The sequence below is a fragment of the Haliotis cracherodii genome, unplaced genomic scaffold (assembly GCF_022045235.1).
Source record: "Haliotis cracherodii isolate W230 unplaced genomic scaffold, xgHalCrac1.p SCAF_15, whole genome shotgun sequence".
In the NCBI taxonomy this organism is placed as follows: Eukaryota; Metazoa; Mollusca; class Gastropoda; order Lepetellida; family Haliotidae; genus Haliotis; species Haliotis cracherodii.
This window is the reverse complement of record NW_027266270.1, coordinates 13858373-13871770: the sequence shown is the minus strand read 5'-3', so window position 1 is coordinate 13871770 and position 13398 is coordinate 13858373. Positions and strand designations below refer to the sequence as shown.

General features: G+C 40.1%; 1 protein-coding gene across 1 annotated transcript in view; it reads right to left on the bottom strand.

Moving 5' to 3' along the window:
* LOC139462303 (ephrin-A2-like) overlaps nt 1–13398 on the bottom strand; it is a 343146-nt gene that overhangs the window by 227483 nt on the left and 102265 nt on the right. The gene's annotated exons all lie outside the window — the stretch shown is intronic.

The window sequence follows — 13398 nt, the reverse complement described above, 5'->3', positions numbered from 1 at the left end:
ATCGAAACATAAAATCTGAAAGGCCTGCGCAATATTACAAAATTACATCTGCGCCTATTATTTTTCATAAATAGTCCCAAATTAGATCAGTTTGAGGTTCCAAATTAGAACATAAATTTACGATTTATAAATTGAGCTTGAAAAAAGATTTCTCTTTCAGCGAATGCTAAAACTAAGTTCAATATCTAAGTGAGAATTGGTTTGGATCGGGGGTCGTTTCGATGGATTATTTAGCATAATTGTTATGGAGACAATATAGAGGGCTATATTTTAAAAATAAACACAACAGATCTAAAGTGTACCTACCGTTTGTTCAGGAACATACGTTGTCATCCTTGCTGAACTCAGAGTCGGCGTAGATTCTATCTCGATGAAGGTTTGGTGACTTTCTTTTTCAGTTTTTGCTTCTCTTTCAAATTATTATTTTTTATCGATAGATTAAAATATTATTCACTAGATCTATTTCCCGCAATGTTATTGAAAATAGAATTCTCCGACACACACTTTGACAATGGGTCCACATCGAACAAGTCAAAGAGCAAAATGAAAACGTGTCAATCAAATCTTTAGATTATATTTTACAAAGTAATAAATGAAATCAACAAAATTATCTATCTGTCTAAAAGTTGTCAAACTTAGATATAAGTTATCATTTCCATCTTTTCGTGCGATCGCGTGTGATGCGAGTCAAATGGCATCGCGGCTTTTAATAGTTTTATCGCCTCGATTTCTCCACAATGTTTAATGCCAAATATATGCAAGAAAAATCTTTGTCTCAGCTCGTAACCTGGCACGATACATCCACGAAGTTTCATATTTTTAATATAGATCGCGATTTCCTGCTTAAAACGTTCAGAACAACACGATTTAACAAAAACCTTTCGTCGAAGACTGATATACACGAGTGCCGTTGCTGTAATTGGTTGTATAAGGTCACGTGCTCAATTTGACCAATCACGAATCTTATAGCAGATTTCGGCAAGAAAGCGTCACCAGAAACCAATAAAATAGCATGTTATAGTAATGTAAATACTCAAGGCGAGTTGACTATCGTGTAGATGACAAAATAAACGTTGAAGATAATGGTGTGTCACATGGTACGTGTTATTCATGCGAAGCTTCGAAAACGGAGATATTTCTTCATGCTACAGAGTGGACAGCCACTGTCATCGGGAAAATGATGACAGATATTATTAATAATTCTTTTGAAAATAATTTTCCGATTAGAGTCTATATCTACGTATACAATAAATATGAAAAACAACAACAACAATAAATAGGTAGATCCACGGACGTATATATACGTCTTTGGTAAATCTAAGTTCTGAAAATCGTCAAATTTTTGTTTCCTGTGTCCTTATTCTGGACGTTATGAATGTGTTAGCTTGGATTATTTTTATTTACAACACACTTAATTTAGTTGTAAATGCATCATTTAAATAATGTGATAAACATAACTTTCATTGGTGGGGGGTGGTGGGGTGAAGAGGGACCACACCCAATGGACACAGAACAGCTACAATTAAAATATACCAGTTGTGAACAGAAGCTCATAAATCCTGAGACTATTATAACTGGTATTGCAGTACTTACTAAGGTGCAAAGACAATGAGTAACTTGAGTGATGTGTTTGAATTTTCTGATTGATAATTCATTCTAAGTATAATTTAACTTGAATAAACACTTTGACAGTCACTTGACTTGTATTTGAATTATGATTATAACCATTAAAACAGCCAATCATGTATTTCCTGGCACCCCTAAAAATGTAATGGCACTCTTAATTTGGCATAATTGTGCCCATTGGCAAACTTGAAATAAATTTAATTTCGATCCCTGTTATGTATATCTTGAGCCACAAATCAGCCACTATGTCTACAAGTAATATTACTTTATGTTGCCTTTTCTTATATACCTTTTTCTGAGGAGACTGTTATATGGAACACGGACACTGTTACTTTCTGATTGGAATTTATGAATATATTGTACATTTCTTTCTTTTTTTCTGATTATTGCATACTGATAATTCCTGCATTTGTTTTAACTGTATTTAATAGAAATATACCTCGGAGCATTAATTGTGTTGGGTATTTAATTATTAATGTCCTTGCTGACATATATAGGATTTCTAATTCATTGCATGTGAATGTTTTAGATAAAGAGCTTTAGTATTATCCTTAAAGAAAAATCAAAATAAATAATAATGATCATGTCATCTCTTCCAAGCAAGGGGCCTAGTTTTCCGAGATCTTGACTAAAGCTCAATGTATTGATCTGTATCAATTGAAAGGAAGTCTTTGAAAGATATATACTTACAATATAGTTTTGGCTAGTGAGGATGTATTCACATCATCACTGCAAACCGGTTATCAAGTTGCCTTGTGAGGAAGTCTCTGAATAGTCTTTGCAAAGTTCTTTCGAAGATTTCCACAAGCAAAGAAGACTCCACAGTATCTTTTCAATTTTGTTTATTTGTAAAGAAGTCTCCGAAAAGTCCCCACAAATGTTTTTGTGGGGTCTTCGTTAGTGAGAATGCACTCAATACATCCTTGCAAACAGTCAGCTATTTTATTGCCTTATGAGGAAGTCTCCGAATAGTCCTCACAAAGTCTTTGTGGGGTCTTCGCTAGCGAGGATGCACTGATACATCTTTGCAAACCTTCAGCTACTTTATGGCCCTTCTGAGGAAGTCTCAGCATAGTCTTTGCAAAGTTGTTTTGAAGGTCTTCGCTAGCGAAGACGTATCGGAGACATCTTAAGAGATCTCCTAAGACATCCCCTGCTAGTGGAGATGCACTAGAAACGTCATCAGTAGGTTAATGCCTTTGTGGGGAAGTACTTGATTATTCCCCAGAATAGTCTTCGATGGGTCTCTGCAAAGTCTCGGCTAGCCGAGACCATAAAAATTGGCTAAAATCCCACAAAAGATGCATCGGGACGGTCTCGGGGCGGTCTCGGGTACATCTTTTCTGGTTTTTTTTTTTGTAAGGGTATGCATTACAAACATTAATCTTGGGAAACTATCATATATATACTACTCAAAAGAAGTTAGAGGACACCTAATTGATTACATATATATGTATATACTGCTCTAAAGAAGTTAAAGAACACCAGATTGTTTATATATATGACAGAATAACTTTAGCCATATGCAAAAATCAGGTGTTCTTTAACTTCTTTTGAGTAGTATATACTCTTACAAATTTACAGGTACTTCACCATACTGAAATGTGTACCATTCCTATGCAATATACAAAGGTTGATGTCAATCAATCCTGTACATACATGAAGTACACGCTAGTGGATTCACCTCTGCATCACGTCTATAGAATAACTACCATTCTTATATCTCGGAACAGAAAAAGCCACCCAAACTGCAGCCACACTGGTTCGACACCACACTTGACAAAACACCTGTCGGTCAATTGAATCTGAATAGGCAGGTATCATCGTGATATTGATGAGTGTTGATAGCACTGATGACACACCTTGTAATTTGCATGTCAGCAATGGCCACGTTGGTGGTTAATTGTGTGGGCCTCTGTGGAGACTGTCAACTCGTCACTCCTGAGTGATAGACAGGTGTGAAATGTGTCACACGTGACTGTAAAAGTCATCAGTTTCAACAATCATTCACCGGGACTCACTCAGTGAAATGAGTATCTTACAGAAGAAAATACATGCATTGTACAAGGTAGCATATGAGGGGTTTGTTTTATCACTGATGTAGAAATCCTGTTATTAATCTTAAAGTTTGGTCATTGGCCAACCCACATAAGGCCTAAAAGACAAATATTCTGTTTGTGAATACAGTTGAGGTGAGATGAAATAGGGTTTAACGTCGTGTCCAAGATTATTACACTTATATAGTGATGTACGTGTGTGTGTGTTTGTGTGGCTCCTTGTACTAGTCCGGACTAATGCCGATTTATAGTGCTAGTTCACTGAGATACCATGCCGCAGTTTAACATGAATACCCAACTCAGACAGAAAATACTGACTCCGAGCCAACCAGTCCTTGTTCTAGCCCCTTAATGCCGAGCGCCAGACAGGGTAACAACAAGTACCATCTTTTAACGTCTTTGGGTATGACACGGTTGGGGATCGAACCCCGGACCTTCCGCTCTCCGGGTGGACGCTCCACCACTAGACCACAGAAGTGGTCGTTTGTGAATACACTTATTTTTAATATCAGTTTGGTACGTGGTTACGTGGGTAGGAGGCTACGTGTGTTGGGGTAGGTGTGTGGGTAGATGGGTAGATGGGTAGATGGTAGGTAGGTGAGGAGGTAGGTATTTAGATGGGTATGTAGGTAGGTAGGCTTCTAGGTTTGTATGTTTAATTGTTGTTTAACGCTGCACTCAGCAATATTTCAGCTATATGACAGCGGTCTGTAAATAATCGAGTCTGGACCAGACAATCAAGTGACTGAAATCATGAGCTTTGATCCACGCAATTGAGATACGATGACATGCATCAATCAAGTTAACGAGCCTGACCACCTAATCCTGTTGGTTGCCTCTTACTACAAGCATAGTCGACTTTTTCGACAGGCATAGGTTGCTGAAGACCTATTCTACCCCGGATCGGCACAGGTCAGGCATTTAGGTGTTTAGGTAGATAGATGGCGATTTAGGTAGGTATGTGAGTGAGTGAGCTGGGTTTAACACTGCTTTTAACAGTAGTCCAGTTATATCGTGGCTTGTCAGCTTAATGTGGGAGGAAAGACTGAAGTGATGCAGGTCTCAGACGTTTACCACTTCAGTGAACCCCACGAGCATGGGTATGGTGCTGACAAACCTAGAAACATAATCGGGGCGAACCGGGATTCGAAACCACAATCATAGGTTTCTGGCATGCCAAAGGGATGCAACTCTGCACAGCGAATCGCGGCGCCTTAGACGACTGGGCCAACTGTGCCCCCTGGTAGGTATGTAGTTGTGTAGGTAGGTAGGTTATCAGGTAGGTAGTTGTGTAGGTAGGTAGTTGTGTAGGTAGGTAGGTAGGTAGTTGTGTAGGTAGGTAGGTAGGTAGTTGTGTAGGTAGGTAGGTAGGTAGGTAGTTGTGTAGGTAGGTAGGTAGTTGTGTAGGTAGGTAGGTAGTTGTGTAGGTAGGTAGGTAGGTAGTTGTGTAGGTAGGTAGGTAGGTAGGTAGGTAGTTGTGTAGTTGTGTAGGTAGGTAGGTAGTTGTGTAGGTAGTTGTGTAGGTAGGTAGTTGTGTAGGTAGTTGTGTAGGTAGGTAGGTAGGTAGGTAGGTAGGTAGGTAGGTAGGTAGGTAGGCAGGCAGGCAGGCCAGTTCTAACCTGATCTTCACTGGGTATATCAGACATTATCACATGGTAATCATTGCAGTAGATTTCATCTGATCTACATACTTCTGGCATAATGACACACTGGAGGTACTGTGAGCTGATTGAGGAGCTGTAAGTAGCAGGTATTGTCTTACAGCTCGTGCTATCAGGACCTACATTGCACTAAGTCACATGTTAATTTCATGCCATGTTCATTTCAGAGTCTTCTTCATAACACTTGAATCCAGAACAAGATCGGCAGCCTTTCCATGTGGTTTGGATTTCAGACTGGATGTCGTCTATTTCAGAGTTGATTTAATGTATGACATTTGGGATCTCTGTCATGTTTATGGGTTTGTTCAATTAATTCCACATTCCCTGCAATCGAAAACACTTAACTTTAATGAATAATCCCCGAGTGGAAGCTAGACTCTTGACAACTGCGACTGATCTACAACCTAAACGACTGGATAAATGTACATTTCAGCATAATGATGACCATTCGCTCTGTTTTTTTGGGAAGATGAAATGTTTTGTAATGTACATTAGAACACATTACAGTAAATATAACACTTCAGAGAACACACTGGCAAGAACCCACTGTTGAGAGCCCCCTGTCACAAACATGCTCTCGAGGACCTTCTCTTGGCAACACTGTTGAGAACACATTTTCGAGGACACTGTCAAGTACACACACTGTCAAGGACTAATGCTTTAGAAAACACATACTTTAGAGAGCACACTGTCATATACAAACTGTTGAGGACATACTGTAGATAACACATTGTCACATCCTGTCAATAACACACTGGGTCCATGAAGATCCGGGGTAGAATAGGTCTTCAGCAACCCATGCTTGCCGTAAGAGGCGACTAACGGGATCGGGTGGCCAGGCTTGCTGACTTCGTTGATGCATGTCATCGATCCCATTGGGTGGATCGATGCTCATGTTGTCAATCACTGGATTGTCTGGTCCAGACTCGATTATTTACAGTCCGCTGTCATATAGCTGGAATATTGCTGAATGCAGCGTTAAACAACATACCAGCCAGCCAATAACACATTGTCACATACTGTCGATAACACATTGTCACATACTGTCGATAACGCATTGTCACATACTTTCGATAACACATTGTCGCATACTGTTAATAACACATTGTCGCATACTGTGGATAACACATTGTCACATACTGTGGATAACATATTGTCACATACTGTTGATAACACATTGTCACATACTGTTGATAACACATTGTCACATACTGTTGATAACACATTGTCACATACTGTCAATAACACATTGTCACATACTGTTGATAACACATTGTCACATACTGTTGATAACACATTGTCACATACTGTCAATAACACATTGTCACATACTGTCAAAAACACATTGTCACATACTGTTGATAACACATTGTCACATACTGTTGATAACACATTGTCACATACTGTTGATAACACAGTGTCGCATACTGTCAATAACACATTGTCACATACTGTTGATAACACATTGTCACATACTGTTGATAACACATTGTCACATACTGTCAATAACACATTGGCACATACTGGGGATAACACATTGTCACATACTGTTGATAACACATTGTCACATACTGTTGTTAACACATTGTCACATACTGTGGATTACATATTGTCAGATACTCACGGTTGAGGACACACTCTCACATGCACACAGCTGAAAGCACATAGTTTTGTTTGTTTGTTTAACACCGCACTCAGCAATATTCCAGCCATATGCCAGCAGTTTGTAAATAATCGAGTCTGGACCAGACAATCCAGTTATTGACGTCATGAGCATCAATCCACGCCATGCCACTGGGATACGATGATATGCATCAATCAAGTCAGCGAGCCTTGACCACCTGATCCTGTTAGTCGCCTTTTACGGCAAGCATGGGTTGCTGAAGACCTATTCTACCCCGGATCTTCACACGTTGAAAGGACATCATGCAGTCAGTCATTCAGTCAATCATGCAGTCAATCATGCAGTCAATCACACATACTTCATGTAGGCATAGTCACTGTACATTTCACACCAAAATCAGATGAATTACATTGATTGAAGACTAACACCATGGACTTACACTAAAGATGTTTTTAGACAAAATATGACATAGTATCTCTTGAAATAAATTAGCTCTTCAAAACATCAACCATTTCATTAACTACGATTGATAATGACATCAGATTTCTACTTAAGCCCGATGTTAGTGAAGCAATTTGGTGAGCAATCAAGTCATTACTGGGTACATTTCTCAAAGCTTATGCCCATTAAATCGGGTCTATGAGGGTTTTCAAAGTGCTGTGGAGAGTCCGGGGACATGAAACCATGTAACCATGCTAATAGCTGCCATCAGCGGTATATAAACTCCACAGCACCTCACAGCTTACCCTTGTCGGGGAAAGATGAAGACACTGAAAAGAATCTTTTTGAAGATAAATGAGATCAAAAGCCAGATTCTTTTCAAAAGCAAAATAGTTCTCATTTGTATTAGCATTATCCTACAAGAATGAATTGGTTTCTTTTATGTGTTTAATACAAGGGATGGACACAAGGGAAATATGTCAGCATCAAGGGAGAGCATTAGACTGGGACAGTTCAGTGTTTGGATGTCATCGCTCAGGACAGAAAAGTCACCCCGAAAACACATGTGAGAGTGAATGATTATGGTTTCACACTTCGAGCAACATTCCAACCATAAAGAACCACGTGAAGTGGCTTCACCTACTGTACCCTTGTTTGGACCTGGGTTTCCTGCATGGCAAGCCACTTACCCAGCTGAAATGACGATGGAAACACCATGGTATACCATGGTCCACAGACCATCATCCACCATGGCCTACCACACAGTGCTTGCTGTATCTGGGTCTCCAGGTTGATGGACCTGGGTCTCCAGGTTGATGGATCTGGGTCTCCAGCTTGATGGACCTGGGTCTCCAGCTTGATGGATCTGGGTCTCCAGGTTGATGGATCTGGGTCTCCAGCTTGATGAACATGGGTCTCCAGGTTGATGAATCTGGGTCTCCAGGTTGATGGATCTGGGTCTCCAGCTTGATGGATCTGGGTCTCCAGGTTGATGGACCTGGGTCTCCAGCTTGATGGACCTGGGTCTCCAGCTTGATGGATCTGGGTCTCTGCCATGATGGATCTGGGTCTCCAGCTTGATGAACATGGGTCTCCAGGTTGATGGATCTGGGTCTCCAGGTTGATGGACCTAAGTCTCCAGGTTGATGGACCTGGGTCTCCAGCTTGATGGATCTGGGTCTCCAGGTTGATGGACCTGGGTCTCCAGCTTGATGGACCTGGGTCTCCAGGTTGATGGATCTGGGTCTCCAGCTTGATGGACCTGGGTCTCCAGCTTGATGGACCTGGGTCTCCAGCTTGATGGATCTGGGTCTCCAGGTTGATGGATCTGGGTCTCCAGCTTGATGGACCTGGGTCTCCAGCTTGATGGACCTGGGTCTCCAGCTTGATGGATCTGGATTTCCAGCTTGATGGACCTGGGTCTCCAGGTTGATGGACCTGGGTCTCCAGGTTGATGGACCTGGGTCTCTGGCTTGATGGACCTGGGTCTCCAGCATGATGGACCTGGGTCTCCAGGTTGATGGATCTGGGTCTCCAGGTTGATGGACCTGGGTCTCCAGGTTGATGGATCTGGGTCTCCAGCTTGATGGATCTGGGTCTCCAGCTTGATGGACCTGGGTCTCCAGCTTGATGAACATGGGTCTCCAGCTTGATGGATCTGGGTCTCCAGCTTGATGGACCTGGGTCTCCGGCTTCATGGACCTGGGTCTCCAGGTTGATGGACCTGGGTCTCCGGCATGATGGATCTGGGTCTCCAGCTTAATGGACCTGGGTCTCCATTATGGCAAGCCAGTGCTTGTTGAACCTGGGTCTAGTTGTGGTCAGCATAGCTGTCTGTCCTAGTGTAACATCGTACCCCGACCACATGGGTAGATAGATGCTCCAATGTTGGTCTACTCAGGTCTCATAATGCCATGTTAAATATGCTGCTGAAAACTTTTCAACTGTTAACTGACATTTTTAATTCTTGTCCACACTGACGACTGTTTAACCCAGTCAGTTTTTAGGGTGACTTATTGATAACACTGTGTCCACTGTATAAGTTAAACCAGGAATGTCAGTAATGTGTGACATATCCTGTACTAAACCTTCGCCAGTTCTTGTGCACTGCCATGTTAAGTATGTGACAACTTTGTACCAAAAACGTCAGAATCCTCAAAAACTACCACTTGTCATAAATGAAACAAAACCCCTTTCTTTATGCAAGGAACCACAGACCAACCTACCTGTCTCCACTTACAAAGAAATGTAATGCATTTCATGTATATTTCATCTGAAATCAACAACCATAACTTGACATCAGCCAAGATAACTATTTAAAACCGCAATTTATAGCTGATGATTCTGACTTGATAACATAAAGCTGGCGCCAGGCATTTTTAGCCAAAGTGGATGCACTCTTCAGCATGAAACTGCATTTGAAATGTACAACACAATCAGCTGATCAGCCTTCCATCAGCACATCAAACAAGAGAAACAGCAACAATCATTTGATGCACATTACCATTAAGTTACATTTACAGGTAAAACAGCATTCATGGACCTGAAGTGGATTACTGGGTAAGTTCAAGGCCAGCTAATGGTTTTGGTTTGGGGACAAATCGTCAACGTCCCTAACGACAGCAACTGACTAAGACAGTAATGGCGACCATCAGCTAATGTGTTACACATGACTGTCATGTGGTTTACGTGGTCATGAAATATGCAGCATATTGTCAAGACAGAAGGTCCCACAGATGCTATTAACATGTTTTATGACAGGTACTGCAACACTGGGATCCAATCAGAGAGTGACATTGGTATCACTGCCGTTAACACTGGTACACCTTGACACTGGCTAAAGTGTTAGCACTTGGTTTCTGTCATTCATCAATTTTACATGTTATGATTATTCTGTTCATTATTAATGCATTTACTGATTTACTGGTTTCAGAAACAAGGTTAGCGTTGGTTACTTCACTGGAGCTTTGTGGTCAGCATAACTGTCTGTCCTAGTGTTTTAGAAACAAATTTCGGTGATGAATGAGTGAGTGGGTGAGTAAAGACGCATTTACTCTGCTCATGGCAATATTCTAGACACGGTGTGGACACTAAAACAATAATAAAGAAGAAGAAGGAGAAGAAGAAGAAGAAGAAGAAGAAGAAGACGACGACGAAGATGATGATGATGATGATGATGATGATGATGATGATGATAAATTCAATTTATTTATTTTTTTAAATATTAAAATCTTATATAGCGCCTAGTTTCCGTCATAAGGATGAGTTCAGTGGCACTCACAATATATACAAAATATACACAAAAGAGATGATACACAGACCGGGTCGACACTGACAACAATGCTGGTGATCATGGATCACTCTGATCTCACATATCCCCTATGGGCATCCAGTGAAACATATGAAACACATATGAAACACATCCGATGTACATTAGAATCTGAACATCAACTGTGAGATCGGATTAGAGTTGATGTGACTACACAGATCATATGCAGGAAATGATCATTTATTTGAAACAAAACACATGTTACTTCGCCATCAAACCGGATGACTTCACGTCCATTTCATATAGGCTGTCTATTTCACGTGTTCTGCTTCAGCACACATCCAATGCATACACTCATAATAACTTGGCAAACAGTAGCATAACCTTAGAAATCTGATAGACATGTGTATGGAATGCATGGCAATGTTACATTCCTGGTTTGATGGTTGGGCTTCAGATACCACATTTTTATTTAAACTATTTTCCTGTAGCTTGGAACATTGGAAATGTGACAAGGCTGACCTTTCTCATTATGGTTTCTAGTTGTTTCTCCAAGTTTCCAGAGAATACCGTATTCGACGTACTAAGCGCCCCGCTCTAATAAGCGCCCATGGCGATATTTGCTAATATATTGGCTAGCGAACAATCCCAATCAGCACCCCTTCCGATTGGTCAATGTACACAAGACTTATTTATTCGTGTATAATACGCACTTGTGTGTTATATGCACCCTTAATTATGGACAACTAAATTCTGGAAAAATATAATTGTCGTATGTCAACATTTCAGGATATCAGCATAAACCACGAAATTTACCATCTTTCAGCTCTGTTTTTTTTCACATTTTTTTTGCATCACATAAGATTAAACCTTTTTAAATTAAAATCACAAAAGTCATTGCAGTCTTTATTCTAATCATAATTAATGTACGTATATCAAATTCATGTTGATTTGTTTAGTGGGCAAAACATTCCAGTTTTGTTGCAATGACAACCAAAATGGTGACACGTCTGTGTAATTGACATTTTCAATATGGCTGCCATGAGCAATACAGAGAGACAGCATCTTTTGTCAAAGCTTCATCATAAGCTGAAGTTTTAGAGATGTCCAACCGTATCAGATGCCCTGGACAGTCTCTGGACAACCCATGCAACACCTTAACGTCACTTGAGGCCTGTCTGGCTGAGATGAACTAGTAACAAGCAAACTATTTAAAAGCCGTATTTTTCTACAATAGATTCTGGTAATCTCCTAAATCTATTTTCACTTGCTTTCTTCATCCTCATCTTAAATCATTTATGGAGTTGCACCATAAATAATATTGTTGATGATTAATCTTACCATACTCTGTAGGGTATGTCTGCTAGTGTATGGGACGGTACTTACCTGAAAAAGAGAACAAGATTAATTAATATTTGTTAATCCAACCAACAAATACAAACATTCGGACTCTGATAGAAAATACATAATCAACATCTTTGAATTGATAGTGCAGAATAACACTGCCAAATTACAAAAAGGGAAATATCACAAATCATTTTCTTAAAAATATGACCAGGGTGCTGTTGTACAAAACAACCGTAGTACTATTGTAAGACTAGTTATGGGAGTTACAATCACCTCGGCATAATGATCGCTTTGTACAACGGCACCCTGTAGAATAAAACTCATATCAAAGTCTTTTGTAAAGTAAATGCAGATATTGGGGATTGATAGCCAAATGTTTTTATAGAAATATATCAGCTGAGGGAATTGCTCCCTTGACCTGTCTCGCGGATTAGGAGTCTATTTCTGAGGAATTGTGAAGATTCCGTTATGATATCCCTACGTATTAATCCAGTCACGAGTCAAACCCGGTGTACAAAGTTCGACACAAAAAGGTAATTTTTTCCCCCCACACATTCCATTGTGGTATCAACGGGAGATTATTTATTCAATTTCCTAAGGATCAATAGCCTGGCATCTGTTACAAATGAACCCAGGCCTAGATGAAAGATGTAGACATTCCACATTGTGGTTTATTCCAGTAGTGATTGTACTGCAGCATGATGAACCTGTTGGGATTACCAGCCACAACACTGTCGCACACGGCATTCACTGCACATTGTCAATAGCACTTGCCTTTTTCTTGCAATTCCGACAACTTGTACACACACACCCAATATTTGCCTACCTGTCTGTTACAGATGATTGGAAATGCATTTCATTGTTGTGACTATACACAACTAATTTCAATTTTACAAAGTTCATTTTGGGCTCAGAAACAGATCCTTGGATAGACGTGATAATCACGGGATATTATTTTTTTCAATTTTCTTCAGATGGTTATGATGTACAAAAAATTCATTTCTTTACAAAAATGTATGTGAGAATTTTAACACAGAGTATTCTGAAAAAGAACAAGTTGCTTTAGACTGACATTTTAATGAGTTTAACCAAAAATGTGAAAGAATAAAATTATATTTAAAATTAAAGCTGCAAGCAGCAATGGCGGGCTCCAAGTTACACTGTGCACAAACGTCCATGTTCGAATCCTTAAAGGGTTTCCTTGTACCAAATCCGTCACAAGTAGGCACAACTTGCAGGGTATTGCCGCTACGAAATTGGCGTGTGCTAAGACTGTTTTAGACCCATTTCCGACATCAAACATGTTCGAATCCTCAAAGGGTTTGTTTGTACCAACTCTGTCAAAAGATAGTCACCGTTTGCAGGACATTGGCG